At 46.0% G+C, this 13,236-nt stretch overlaps 1 protein-coding gene across 8 annotated transcripts in view; it reads right to left on the bottom strand.

The window, feature by feature from the left end:
• ZMYM2 (zinc finger MYM-type containing 2) overlaps positions 1-13,236 on the bottom strand; it is a 186,893-nt gene that overhangs the window by 92,683 nt on the left and 80,974 nt on the right. The window lies entirely within an intron of this gene.

The raw sequence follows: 13,236 nt of genomic DNA, 5'->3' as shown, positions 1-13,236 counted from the left end.
CGGTAAGTCTGACTTCAGTACTGGGCAAACTGGTTGAAACTATAGTAAAGAACAAAATTGTCAGACACATAGATTAACAACAGGTTTAAAACAAACAAAAGGAAATATTTCTTCACACAACGCATAGTCAACTTCTGGAACTGTTTGCCAGAGGATGTTGTGAAAGCTAAGACTAACAGGGTTCAAAAAAGAACTAGATAAATTCATGGAGGATAGGTCCATCAATGGCTATTAGCCAGGATAGGCAGGGAAGGTGTCCCTAGCCTCTGTTTGTCAGAAGCTGGGAATGAGCATCAGGGAATGGATCACTTGATGATTACTGTTCATTCCCTCTGGGGCACTGGCATTGGCCACTGTCAGAAGACAGGATACTGGGCTAGATGGACTTTTGGTCTTACCCAGTATGGCTGTTCTTACGATAAAGGGGGTAGGAAGGAATACAAAGGAACTTCTTAACTTTTCAAACTGATGGTGACTTTAAACATTACTATTTCATTGTTCATTTTAGAAATACGTGGAAACTCAGAGAGCTAATATGATAGTTAGATGTGGTGGCAGAGATGGTAGCTGACGAAGACTGACAGATTTCAACCTTCCACCCCTATTTCCAGTTATCTTCAACTATGCCCATAAGGAAGTACAGAAAAGCAGATGGGTTCCCTCCACAAAAGCTATACAACAGGATATAAAAACTCTTTCTATGCCTTCCCAAAGGGTCATTTACCCAACTGCCAAGACTTCCAGTTTTCCACCATCCTCTACAGTACACTGGCATAGCCAGAATCAAAGGCAAGTTTTAAGAACACAAATTAAGGGAGAGCATAAATTAAAAATATGAAATAAAATAATTAAAATAAAATAAATTGTTTAGATAATAGCATAGAGAGTACACTTCTAAATTTGCAGAGAATACCAAGCAGGGAGGGATTACAACTGCTTTCGAGGATAGGATTAAAATTAAAAAAGCTCTGGACAAACTGGAGAAATGATCTGAAGTAAATAGGATGAAATTCAATTCGGACAAATGCAAAGTACTACATTTAGGAAGGAACAATCAACTGGACACATACAAAATGGGAAATGACTACATAGGAAGGTATACTTTGGAAAGGGATTTGAGGGGTATAGTGACTCACAAGCTAAATATGAGTCAATAGTGTAGCACTGTTGCAAAAAAAGCTTACATCATTCTGGAATGTATTAGCAGGAGTGTTGTAAGCAACACACAAGAAGTAATTCCTTCTGCTCTACTGTGCGCAGATTAGGCCTCAGGTGGAGTAATGTATCCAGTTCTGGGCATCACATTTCAGGAAGGATGTGGACAAAATTGGAGAAAGTCCAGAAGAGAGCAACAAAAATGATTAAAGGTCTAGAAAACATGACCTAGGTGGGAAGACTGAAAAAAAATGGGTTTGTTTAGTCGTCGTCCCCGCCCATCCCCACATCCCTTCAGTGGCAGGGCTCTGGGCTTTACCCTTGGAGTGGTGGGGCTCTGGACTTCAGCCCCACCCCACCCCACCCGGCTTCAGCAGGGCAAGTCTAACCGGGGTGGGTCCCTGAAGAGGGACAGGGAAGAGGGCTGGGAGAGAGAAATGGAGGGAACAAATTGAAGAGAATACACCAATTCTACTATGTGCAAGACCCATTGGTCTGAGCAGTGGCGTAGCCAGGTGGAAAAAACAGGGGGAGCGGAGATAAAAAAGGCACCACCCTCTGGTACTCAAGGACCCCCCTCCGCCACCGCAATGCCGCCGAAGACCAGAGCGAGTGAAGGACCCAATGCCGAAGTGCTGCTGAAGACCCGGAGCGCCACCGGGTGAGTATCGGGGGTGGCGCCTTTTTTTTTTATCTCCACTCCCCGACCCGCCACTGAAGACCCGGAGCGCCAGCGGGTGAGTAAAAATGTAAAAGGCGCCGAAGATTTTAAAAGGCGCTACTTCTGCTCGGTAGGGGAGCAGCCGCTGTACCGCTCCTCCCTAGCTACGCTACTGGGTCCGAGGTGATCCAGGCCCAGGCATGGTAGAAATGAGATAGACTGTTCACAAAACGGTGAAAAGGATCTGGTCTGATGCATCACACCCAGGCACCCCTTCAAAGGGCAAGTCCTGAATTGTTTGCTGGACCTTTTGCGGAAGGCTCGAAGCCTGCAGCCACAAGCTCCTTCTCACGGCAATGGTGGTTGAGATAATGCGGGTTGCTGAGTCCATTGAGTCTAGAAAGGCTTGCAAGGAGGTTCTTGGTCTGGCCTGGATTCAGTTGGAAGCAACTCTTTAAACATGGTCAGAGTGTCCCAAGAATTAAAACTGTAGCAGCTGAGGACTGCTTGCTCGTTGGCAATACGAAGCTGGAGTCCTCAAGTAGAGCAGACCTTTCGGCTGAAGAGGTCCAGCTTCTTCGCCTCTTTATAGTTGGGCATTGGTCTCTGCTACCCTTACCTCTCCTTTTCATTTGCGGCCACCACAATTAATGTGCCCGGCTGAGGGTGAGTAAATAGGTACTCAACCCTTTTGAGGGTACAAAGGACTTTCTTTCCACTCCTTTGGCTGGGGGGGGCAAGAGAGGCAGGTGTCTGCCATAGAGTCTTGGTGGTGTTTTGGATGGTCTTAATCAGGGGTCAGGCCACCCCTGAAGGAATTTTGGGTGTCAGTATGTCCACCACAGGGTCAGTTTCCTTCGACACCTCTTCTGCCTGGAGGCCCAAGTTCTAAGCCACTCTCTTGAGTAGCTCCTGGTGTGCTCTGTTGTCCATAGCTAGTAATGTGGCAGACGAGCCAGTCATTGCCTCGTCAGGGGAGGATGAGGATGATGCCCTTGGTGGCACTGGGTCCTCTCGTCCCTGCAGGTTGTGGAGATCCCCCCTGCGCTGATATCTCTTGCATAGTGCCAGGGACGATACTGGCCCTGGTGCTGGCTTCGGAGCCTAGCAGTGGTTCTTCAGCAATAGATGATGTTGGGGTAACCCGCCTTTCTGAGGTGACCAACAGAGACCTCGAGCCTGGCCCTTGGGCTTAGTGGTACACCCACATAGTCCAGAAGGGCCACTGCTAGCCCCTGCTATTGTGGTGGCCAGGGCATCCTGAACTACTGCCCCTCCTCCTGTCTTGATTGGTGCTGAGAGCAGCGCTGGCTCTGTTCTGACATGTACAACTCCAACTGAGCCCAAAGATGACTCAATTCTTGGTGACCACAGTGGTGCCGAACAAGGCATTGCCAGAGAGAATTGCCGAGGGGAAGGCGACCAGTGCCACCTCATGGCAGGTTTACTGTTAGAAAGCATAGCACCTCTCTGTGGTGTCGGGGGCAGTGCCAGGGACAGTGAAGCTGTCACATCACAGCTATGAGGTTCCTGGCTGCCCAGAACATGTCCTGGGTAGACAGAAGATCCAGCTCCTCCACCTGGCTCTCCCGCACAGGGAATCCACCAGTACTGGAATCAATAGACCTGTCTGTGCGGTCGGAGTCAGGAGTGCCAGTTTAGCTAGAGCAGGGGCTCAGTGTCCTGCCATGAGACACATTCCACTAGCGCTTTCATGCTCCACTGCTCTAGTTGTAGACGAATGCCCTCTCTCAGATTTATTTTGCTTGTTGTGTGGCACCGGCGAATGAGAGCAGTGCTTGGTAGCCGCACTGGAATTGTTCGGTGCCAGGGAGCGGCAGTGCCGAGAGTCTCTAGACCCAAAGTCCTTTTATGACACTGCAGCCTCTCTCACTGAGGCTGGTGTCTTCTGTACTGAAGCACTGCGTTTCAGATCCGACACAGACTGGGGACGGAGAGCTGGCTCCATGAAGAGAAAGTTTAACCTAAAGTCCCTCCCCTTCTTGGTTCTTGGGTGGAAGCTTTCAACAGGTGCAAGATCTGCAGTCTGGTGTGCTTCTCCCAAGCACTTTAAACAAGAGTCTTGGGGATTGCCCCAGGAATAGGCTTCTGACAGGACCCACATAATTTAAACCCTTGAGAATGAGGCATGCCCACCTGTAGCCTATATGGTACCAAGTACAAAAGCTGACTATTTCAAAACTGTCAACTCAGTGGGAGACAGAGGTCTTTTTGGAGCAGATGCCTTAAGAGGTGAGGCAGTGTTCCTCTTCCTGAGACCTCTGGATCCTTCCCCTTTCTGGAGGAGTGTTGAGCCGAGGTAAAAGCGGCACTAGATCTGTCCGCAGACAGAGGTATGGGGGGGTTCTGCCACCTGGCCCTGAAGCAGCATGAAAGGGCGCTCCATCATAAGAAGCCTGAGCTTGATCTCTCAGTTCTTACTGTCTCTGGATTTAATGGCTAAACAAAAGTTATAGTCCCATGGGATGTGCAACCTTCCTAGACAGCAAATGCACTTGGAGGTGCCGTCAGTAACTGTGATGGCCTCCCAAGCAACCAAGGCAGTGTTTGAAGTCTGAAGAGTCATAAATGTCCTCCTGAGGAAGGCAAGCATCTCCAAATAGAGAAGAGAGAGGAAAAGGCACTCCTCTCACTAGCAAAACAAAAACAAACCTAAACTGACACTACGCAAAACGTTCTAATTTGACAAGACATGCTCAAGGCAGATACACTAAAGTTGGGTCTCAGGCTGAGACAACTGAGAAAAACTGATAGCAGTTCATCCACACAGCCCTGTATAGCCTCAGTGTGGGGCCAGAAGATGTGTAGGCTGCACACAAGGGCCAAATGGGTACAGCTAGTGAAAATCTCCAATCGACAGCAAATGGAGTGCATGTGTACCTTAACTGGAATGCCCATAGGGACACGACTCAAAGAAGAAGGGGATCAAGAGAGCAAGATGCTTTCCTGAGGGACTGAATGTGAAGTGCCTCAGAGAGCAAGGAAAGCAGAGAAACAAATACCGAGTGGGGACTGGTACTAGAATGGTAGTAGATTGTTTCTTGTATTAACAGAGTCTTCTGTGAATTTAGCTAGAAGTGGTGGTAAACCATTAGGAGACAAGGGCAACCTGCGCTTCTACATAGAAGAAATTGTAAATGGTATGGTACAGTATTACCCAATGCCTTTGGAAAGGAGATGGGGAATGTTTTGTAACGTTCTTCTATCCTCCAATTCCCCTAGCAAGTGAAAAATTTAGAGTAACTGACGACATTTTTAGATCTGATCGTGGACACGGGGATAGGACCTCTATTTTTCAAGTTATCGATGTGTGTATTTGACAGTCCATAGCTGGTCCACATCCCAAGAGGAATTTGAAAGTGCAGAAAGCATTTCTTATCTTTCTAGAGGAGAAAGCAACAAGATATATAGGCTGTATAGGAGAATGAAAAATCGGGGAAAGATTAATCTAAATTTGATGGCAACAAGCCCTGGTTTCTGAAACTCACTGACTAAACTGACCAAGTTTTGCAACAGCTCAAGGTAAATTAATGGAGTTCTTACTGAACATAAAAAAAGAACAGTACCATAACTTTAGCAACTGATGCTTTTTCAAATTTTATTCTGCCCCTAAATCTTCAATATGCTACTTATTTTTGTACTGACAGGCATAGTTGCTTACATAAATTATTTGGGGGAACTAAGATTTTGGTGGCTAGATAGGAGAAAATTTACACTTGCAGCAGTTCGATGGGATAAGCATATTAACTGTATAGTTCTGCTAAAATGAACAGAAAGTAACGTTGGTATTTATATTACCAACGTTACATTTCAAAGGTAACAGCTATTAGAAAGGAAGGGCAGTTCACACCTCACATCTTTGTTTAAAAAATTATCTAAATTCAGGATACACTGCATATTTTACTGTTTACTCTTGAAAAGTTCTCGGCAACATCATTAAGTCTTGAAACACTCTAAAAATGGAAGATTAAATCCTAGTAAACTCTGCAACAAGTGGTAGATTTTGCAGCTAAACTTAACACCAAGGAAAGCGCAATTCTCTTTCAACAGAATAGGAACAGAGAAAGCTTGTCTTGTTCATGATATTGAGGGTGGAGGTAGGAAAGACTACAGATTACATGAGACAACAAGGTGAAGAGGTGAGCCAAGAAACTCAGCGTGTCCAGTGAAGTCCCTTGTGGTGATCAGTCAGAAAGCTGTCAGAGAAAGAAGGGGGCTAACAGTAAACCAGAGTCTGAGCAGAGAGGAGTGTGATAAATGGAGAGAAGTTCAAAAGAGGAGACAAAGATTTGAGAAGAAAGGTGAGTTTGCCTTCTGCTTCTATGGCAGCCTCAGGGAAGAGGTGCTGCACAGATGCTCTATGCAGATGCTGAGTTCAGTGCAACAGGAAAGATACCAGAGTTTGAGCAATATGGAAGATCTGCCAGAGTTTGCAGCAAATGATTTCCCTGTTGGGCCAGTACAGGAAGGGCAATGTGTATCAAGGACATTGGGACCAAAGGGAGGAGGAGGAGAGACAAACCCACAAAGTATCTGGGCGTACTTTCTGCACAGGTTTCAACCTGAAGCACTAAAAAAGAATGGAGACAGGAGGCCCATTTCTTTCAGAACTAAAGATCAGGACAATCTTTAAGATTTTAAATGAGCCTCATGATACTTTATCCATATTCTGCTTTTTAAACACTTTGGGGTTTGACAATACATGTGAGAGTGGACTAGTAGAGCTTCTCCCCAGGCAGTTAAGATTTCAGCACAATTTGGAAAGCTTCAATAAAACATTTATAATCATACTTCAGACTGCCATGTATAACAGTTAAATTACTCAACCTTCCTGTATTAGACGCCAACAGCCACAGAAATTAGATCTGGAAGATTAGGTAATCCTATCTCTTCCCTTGCCAAAGCAATGTAGTGTCGGATTAATAGGGCTCATACCCACAGACTGAAACATTCTCCCAAAATGCAGCCACATTAGCATCTATGCAAAATAATAAATGATCAGCACTTTAATAGCAGAACTGACGTGCATGATGACACTGTACAGACAAGGTCCTTAATTCAAAGAGTTTACAGCCTAATTTGAAGGCTCACAGAGCATGGTATGATCGAGGACACCAAATAAACCAATTTTCAGTACTGTTCTGATAAAACAATATTTTAAGGTTAGTTCAACATGTTTGTTTTTTGGTGTTTTATGGGCATGATCATGTGGGAAAGGAGAAAATAGTGCCCGTGTGCAAGTTAGGAGAGCTGAATGTTCTAAGAGGGATTTCAAGGAGAACAGAGGTTCCTTGGTGAATAGATAAAGCAAAGACCCTTCCAGGCATAGGGACCAGAATTTTAAAAATTAAGGAGTTGTGAGAGAGAAAAAAATAAAACATTAAAGAAGAATAGATAAAGCAGAGAGCATGACAGAAAAACAAATTCCTTTCATGCTGTACTTGTCACAAATGAACCACTAGGAGGGGCGGAGGATGTATAGTTTTTAGTTTTGCAGCACGTTATGGTGATGGATCCTTGTTTAAACAAGGAATACAACCAGAAGCCCTGTCACTCCTTTACAGTTCTCACTCACATTTGAAAGGAAGGCTATGACTACATAAAGAACTGGTACTAAGTCCATTCTCTTACTTGAAAATCTCTAAATGGCTTGTGCTCAATTGGTTAGTTCTCACCACAACACGCAAGATGAACAGGTTTTAAAGTAAGCCTCCACAAGTCAAGTGGGGCTCTCCCCCTTTTTCCTGTCAGCATACCAAGACCTCAATTGCTTGGAAACAGCCTAGAGAGTTAGGTCCAAATGCACATTCTAACAAGAAGGCAGGGAAAGAAAGAGTACTCTGCATAAGAAAAAAGCCAAATTTAAGACACTAAAGGGGTGTTCTGACCTGGAAAAAGGATCAAATGTTAACTCGTGATGAAAGGGCTGAGAGAGAGAGACGGAATTGGTACTCAGGCCAGGAACCGAGAATAGGCCTGGTCTGCAGTACAAAGTTAGGCCAATGAAAGACAGCTTGAGTCAACCTAGTTGTATATGTGTCTACACTTAAATTAATCTCCCACCACTCTAAGGCCATGTCTACACTACCTGCCAGATTGGCAGGTAGTGATCCATCTACTGGGGATCGATTTATCACGTCTAGTGTAGACGTGATAAATCGATCCCCAATCGCTCTGCTGTCGACTCTGGAACTCCACCAGGGCGAGAGGCGGAAGCGGATTCGGCAGGGGAGCGGCGGCTGTCGATCCCACGCCACGAGGATGCAAAGTAAGTGATTCTAAGTCGATCTAAGATATGTCGACTTAAGCTACACTATTCTCATAGCTGAAGTTGCGTATCTTAGATCGATCCCCCCCACCACCAGTGTAGACCAGACCTAAGAGCCCCATTATGCCGACACAGTAACACCACCTCTCTGAGCAGCATAGAGCCAAGATCCATGTACAGTGCATGTCAGCCTCTAAGGTTCCATTAGTACTCCACAGTGCATGTAGACACTGCGTTACTTATGTTGACCCTAATTGTCCTCCAGCAGCTGTCCCACAATGTCCTATACTGATCATTCTGGTCATCATTGTGACCTCTACGGCTCACCAATTTTTGAAATTCCCCTTCCTAATTGCCTAGCTTGGCAACCACACCAAGCAGCTCTACATCATAGAGTGCAACAGGCCAGCTGACCACACTGGCTACACACTCCAAATGGGGTCCTGCCTGTACTAGACATGAGATATTGGATCTCTTAGGCCTGTGGAGAGAAGAGGCTATGCAGGCACAGATCCAAACCAGCTACAGAAACTGACAACTACAAGCAGATTGCTCATGGGATGCAGGAGGAAGAGTATAAATGGAGGACAGCAGCAGTTCCATATGAAACCAAGGAGCTGTGACAGGCATACCAGAAGGCTAGGGAGGCCAACAATTGATCCAGTGCCAAGCTGCAGACCTGTTGCTTTTATGAAGAGCTACAGGCCATATTCGTTGGAGACTCCACCACCAACCCCTCACAAACACACACACCCCAGCACAGTGGATACCTCCAAGGAGTCCAAGTCACAGGTCCCTGCCATGAACAGTGAGGCTGAGAAGGTGGTGAGGGATGAGGAAGAGAAGGCAGCGTATGGGGGTTGGGTGACCAGGGAAATCCAGTAAGCAGTGAGCCACAACCGGTTTTTGACTCCACTTCAGTCTAGCCATTCGAGCATGGGCTAGGCCAGTGCAAGGAAGGGACCTCAGATAAGTGTGTAGATAAACTTTCAATTACAGGGATGGCCCCACCCAAAGTAGAAGGATATAGCTTTTGACTTTCATTAATTTACTTGACTTGAAGACATACTGGTACAACCAAGAAAGCTGCTATGTGCTTTTCATTCCCCTCTAAAATTGGCAGGGGAGCCCATGAGGAGCAGTTTCTTTATGTACGTAGTGAGGGCCCTTGAATCCTCCTGAAAGATCTCAATGAAACTTTCGAGGTACTCTGCAATCCGCTGCCAAAGCTTTCTAAGGAGGGCTGCCTTATTTCTTCCTCTGTGTTAAGACACTTTCCAAAGCCACTCAGCAGTAACTTCAGCAGGCACCACTGCAGTGTGTGGGTGGCTTCAGGACACCAGCAGCAGCTGTGCTCTCTTCTCTGCCTTTGCTACCCTCCAGTGTGAGATATCAGCTAAAATCACCACTGCCTGTGGAAAATGGTGCCAGTATTCAGTGTCATTGTCCAAAACTACTAGATTCATGGAACTGAGCAATTCCCTCCTCATTTCTTCAATCCCCGGGGGGGGCCACACATACCATAGCCATTGCTGTGACTGGCACCAGGCACAAGCCATCTCAAGCAGAATTGAGAATGTAGTACCTAAAATTGTAGGGGAGCAAGAGTGAGTTCAGCATCTTAAGTTTCACTTTCTGTAGTGGATACACTGACAACGGTACCAGTGTGTTTTATCCACAGCTGCTGACACTGCAGCCTTCAGGATCTTCCCTTCCACACCCACAGAATGCCTCAGCCAGATAAGAAGAATAAGGAAGAGGAGTCAGGATGACATGTTCAGTAAGATCCTGCAAGCCAGTGCTGCGCTGGACTGTGAGCACAGGGCCTGGAGGATGAATTTTGTAGACAGCCTAGAGAAAAGAGTGGAGAGGAGAAAGGCCCAAGAGTCCCAGCAGGAAAAGCATAGAAAAATGCACCAGGACGCGATGGGGCTTCTCAGGCAGCACAGACAAATGCCACAGACTCTGGTGGACTTGCAGGTTCAGCAATACTGGGCTAACCTCCCTCTGCAACCCATTAAGAACTCAAAATCAGGACCTCCCTATACCCCCACAACATTCCACAGGGCATCAAGGGTCACTGCACTACCCCTACCCCTGCACCCCACGGGACACTGAAAACAATCACAGCTTCAAATACACGTGAAAGACATGGTTGGTGTACCTGTACCTGAAATGGACATGAGCGTTTTTTCCCCTTCGGTAAGTTCTGCTCTGTTAACTTTTATTAAGTTTTGAATGGGGTTTTTTTTTTTGTTGTTTTATTTTTTTAAATTGCACAGGGGTTTTTTTACACTAATTTTGTTAAAGAACAAAATTATATTATTTGAATACATACATAATACATCTTTTATCGTTCACAGCATTTGCTGTCGAGTGCTCAGCAGTTCTGAAAGTAACCAATTACCATCACACAACTCAGAGGATCAGTCACAAACAAAATTAATAGGTACACTGACAATGCTATCTTCCTACATGTACAATAATCACTACACAATTCCTACCAGGCCACAAAAGTGCAGGCCCAGATAGAGCACACTACAACAATACACATTACTCTGGCTCACTGTTAAAATGGTCTTTCAAAGCTTCCCTGAGCTGTATAGCTCCAGAACGAACTCTTCTAATAGCCCTTGTGTCTGGCCGTTCAAATTCAGCAGCCACTCCACCTCTGCCCTCTACCCAGTGGAAACTTCCCCACCTTTGCTTCACAGATATTACGCAGGATACAGCAGGCAGTTATAACCATTGCAATATTTTTCTAACTGAGGTCCAATCTTTTGAGTAAACACCAGTACCCCCTAAAACAACTAAAAGCACTTTCAATTGTCATTCTGCACCTGCTGAGCCAGTAGCTGAATCATTCCTTTGTCCTGCACTTGGGACGGAAGAACCCAATGCACAGCTACAGACTAGGGACCGAATGGCTAGGCAGCAGTTCTGCGGAAAAGGACCTAGGGGTGACAGTGGACGAGAAGCTGGATATGAGTCAGCAGTGTGCCCTTGTTGCCAAGAAGGCCAATGGCATTTTGGGATGTATAAGTAGGGGCATAGCGAGCAGATCGAGGGACGTGATCGTTCCCCTCTATTCGACATTGGTGAGGCCTCATCTGGAGTATTGTGTCCAGTTTTGGGCCCCACACTACAAAAAGGATGTGGATAAATTGGAGAGAGTCCAGCGAAGGGCAACAAAAATGATTAGGGGACTGGAACACATGAGTTATGAGGAGAGGCTGAGGGAGCTGGGATTGTTTAGCCTGCAGAAGAGAAGAATGAGGGGGGATTTGATAGCTGCTTTCAACTACCTGAAAGGGGGTTCCAAACAGGATGGCTCTAGACTGTTCTCAATGGTAGCAGATGACAGAACGAGGAGTAATGGTCTCAAGTTGCAGTGGGGGAGGTTTAGATTGGATATTAGGAAAAACTTTTTCACTAAGAGGGTGGTGAAACACTGGAATGCGTTACCTAGGGAGGTGGTAGAATCTCCTTCCTTAGAGGTTTTTAAAGTCAGGCTTGACAAAGCCCTGGCTGGGATGATTTAACTGGGAATTGGTCCTGCTTTGAGCAGGGGGTTGGACTAGATGACCTTCTGGGGTCCCTTCCAACCCTGATATTCTATGATTCTATTGTTGAGGTGGCCAATGTTCAGCTTCATGAGCCAAGGGAGCAAGAGGTAGACTGGGTCCCAGGATCACTATTGGTATTTCAATATTCCCCAATGGTAATCCACCGGATGGGGGAAAAGTCCCTGCTTGTAGTTTTAACAGCCCTGTGTTCTTAAAGAAGAAAGCATCAGACACCTTCCCAGACCAGCCCACACTGATGTCAATGAAGTGTCCCTGGAGATCCACCAATGCTTACATTACCATAGAAAAGTAGCCCTTTTAGTTGACGTACCCAGTGGCAAGGTGATCTGGTAGCAAAATAGTGATGTGTGTGCTGTCTATGGCTCCACTGCAGTTCGGGAACCCCACTGCTGCAAATACTTCCACTGTGTCCTGCACACTGCTCAGAGTCACAGTCCAGGAGGCAATCAATGACCCTGCATGCTTGCATGACAACAGCCTTCCAGGGTGGGTTTCCTGACTCCAGTAGCAATCGGGCCTTGCACGTTTCCACGCTGATCACCACTCAGCTTCTCCACTGTTAGTGCAGCTCTCATGTTGGTGTCCGTGAATTAGCTAGACTGATCTCCGTGCATAGATCCAAGAATGTGGCCTAGAGCAACCAGGAGTTCTGCGGCCACTGCTCGTCATCTTAAACCTGAATTACAATGCGATCCTAGCAGTCAGTGCTTGTTTCTCAGGGCCAGAAGCAGCACTCTACCATCTGCAGCTGCTATGTGAATGCCACCAAAAACCTTGAATTGGTTCTTGCTATGTCCCACAGCAACCTGTCCTCCAAGGAACAGTCATGGTCCCCACGCATTTGGTTCTTTTTGCGGCTCTGCAAGTACTCCAGGATCATGCATCCGGTGCTTACAATGCTCATGACAATAGTACAAAGCTGTGCAAGCTCCATGCTTCTGTCAGAGATAGCGGAAATGAGGAGGGTCATGCGGAACTGTAGGACTTTGAGAAAAAAGCACAAAAATTATGGGATACAGATAACAATGAGATGGAGGCAGCTGCAACTGGGAAATTGCTCCCAGTCACCCGAGGGACTCATTTCGGCCCCATCATGCACTTTCCAAAAGCCTATTACCATAGAAAGTCTCCAATCTCCACTTTGCCTTTCTAAATCTTTTGAATAAGCAAAAGTCACTCCACCCTGAGATGAATGCTGCAGAGCCTGAGCATACTCAGTAATAACTTAGGATTTCTAAAATGGTGCCTTGGCAAAGAGTAAGGTATATGTAAGTGTGGATTGGCAGAATCACAGCTCTGAGGTAAATGAAAACAGTGAACATGTGCAAGATTGCTAGCTATTGAGCATGTGCAATAAGGGATGAGAGAGAAGTGAGTTAACTGAGCCACTAGCTGGACACAGCCCACTCACACCGGTCACAACTTGTTTTGAAAGGTCAGAGCTGTCAATCGTAATTCTGAGGTAACAGTTTGTACTGAACATGTGCAAATGGGTAATTGCTTAAGGGTATATAAGGAAGTCCCAATAGCACAATATAAAAAGC

Source organism: Lepidochelys kempii, chromosome 1 (assembly GCF_965140265.1).
Source record: "Lepidochelys kempii isolate rLepKem1 chromosome 1, rLepKem1.hap2, whole genome shotgun sequence".
NCBI lineage: Eukaryota > Metazoa > Chordata > Testudines > Cheloniidae > Lepidochelys > Lepidochelys kempii.
The sequence above is the reverse complement of the archived record's forward strand: the minus strand, read 5'-3'. Positions and strand labels throughout refer to the sequence as shown.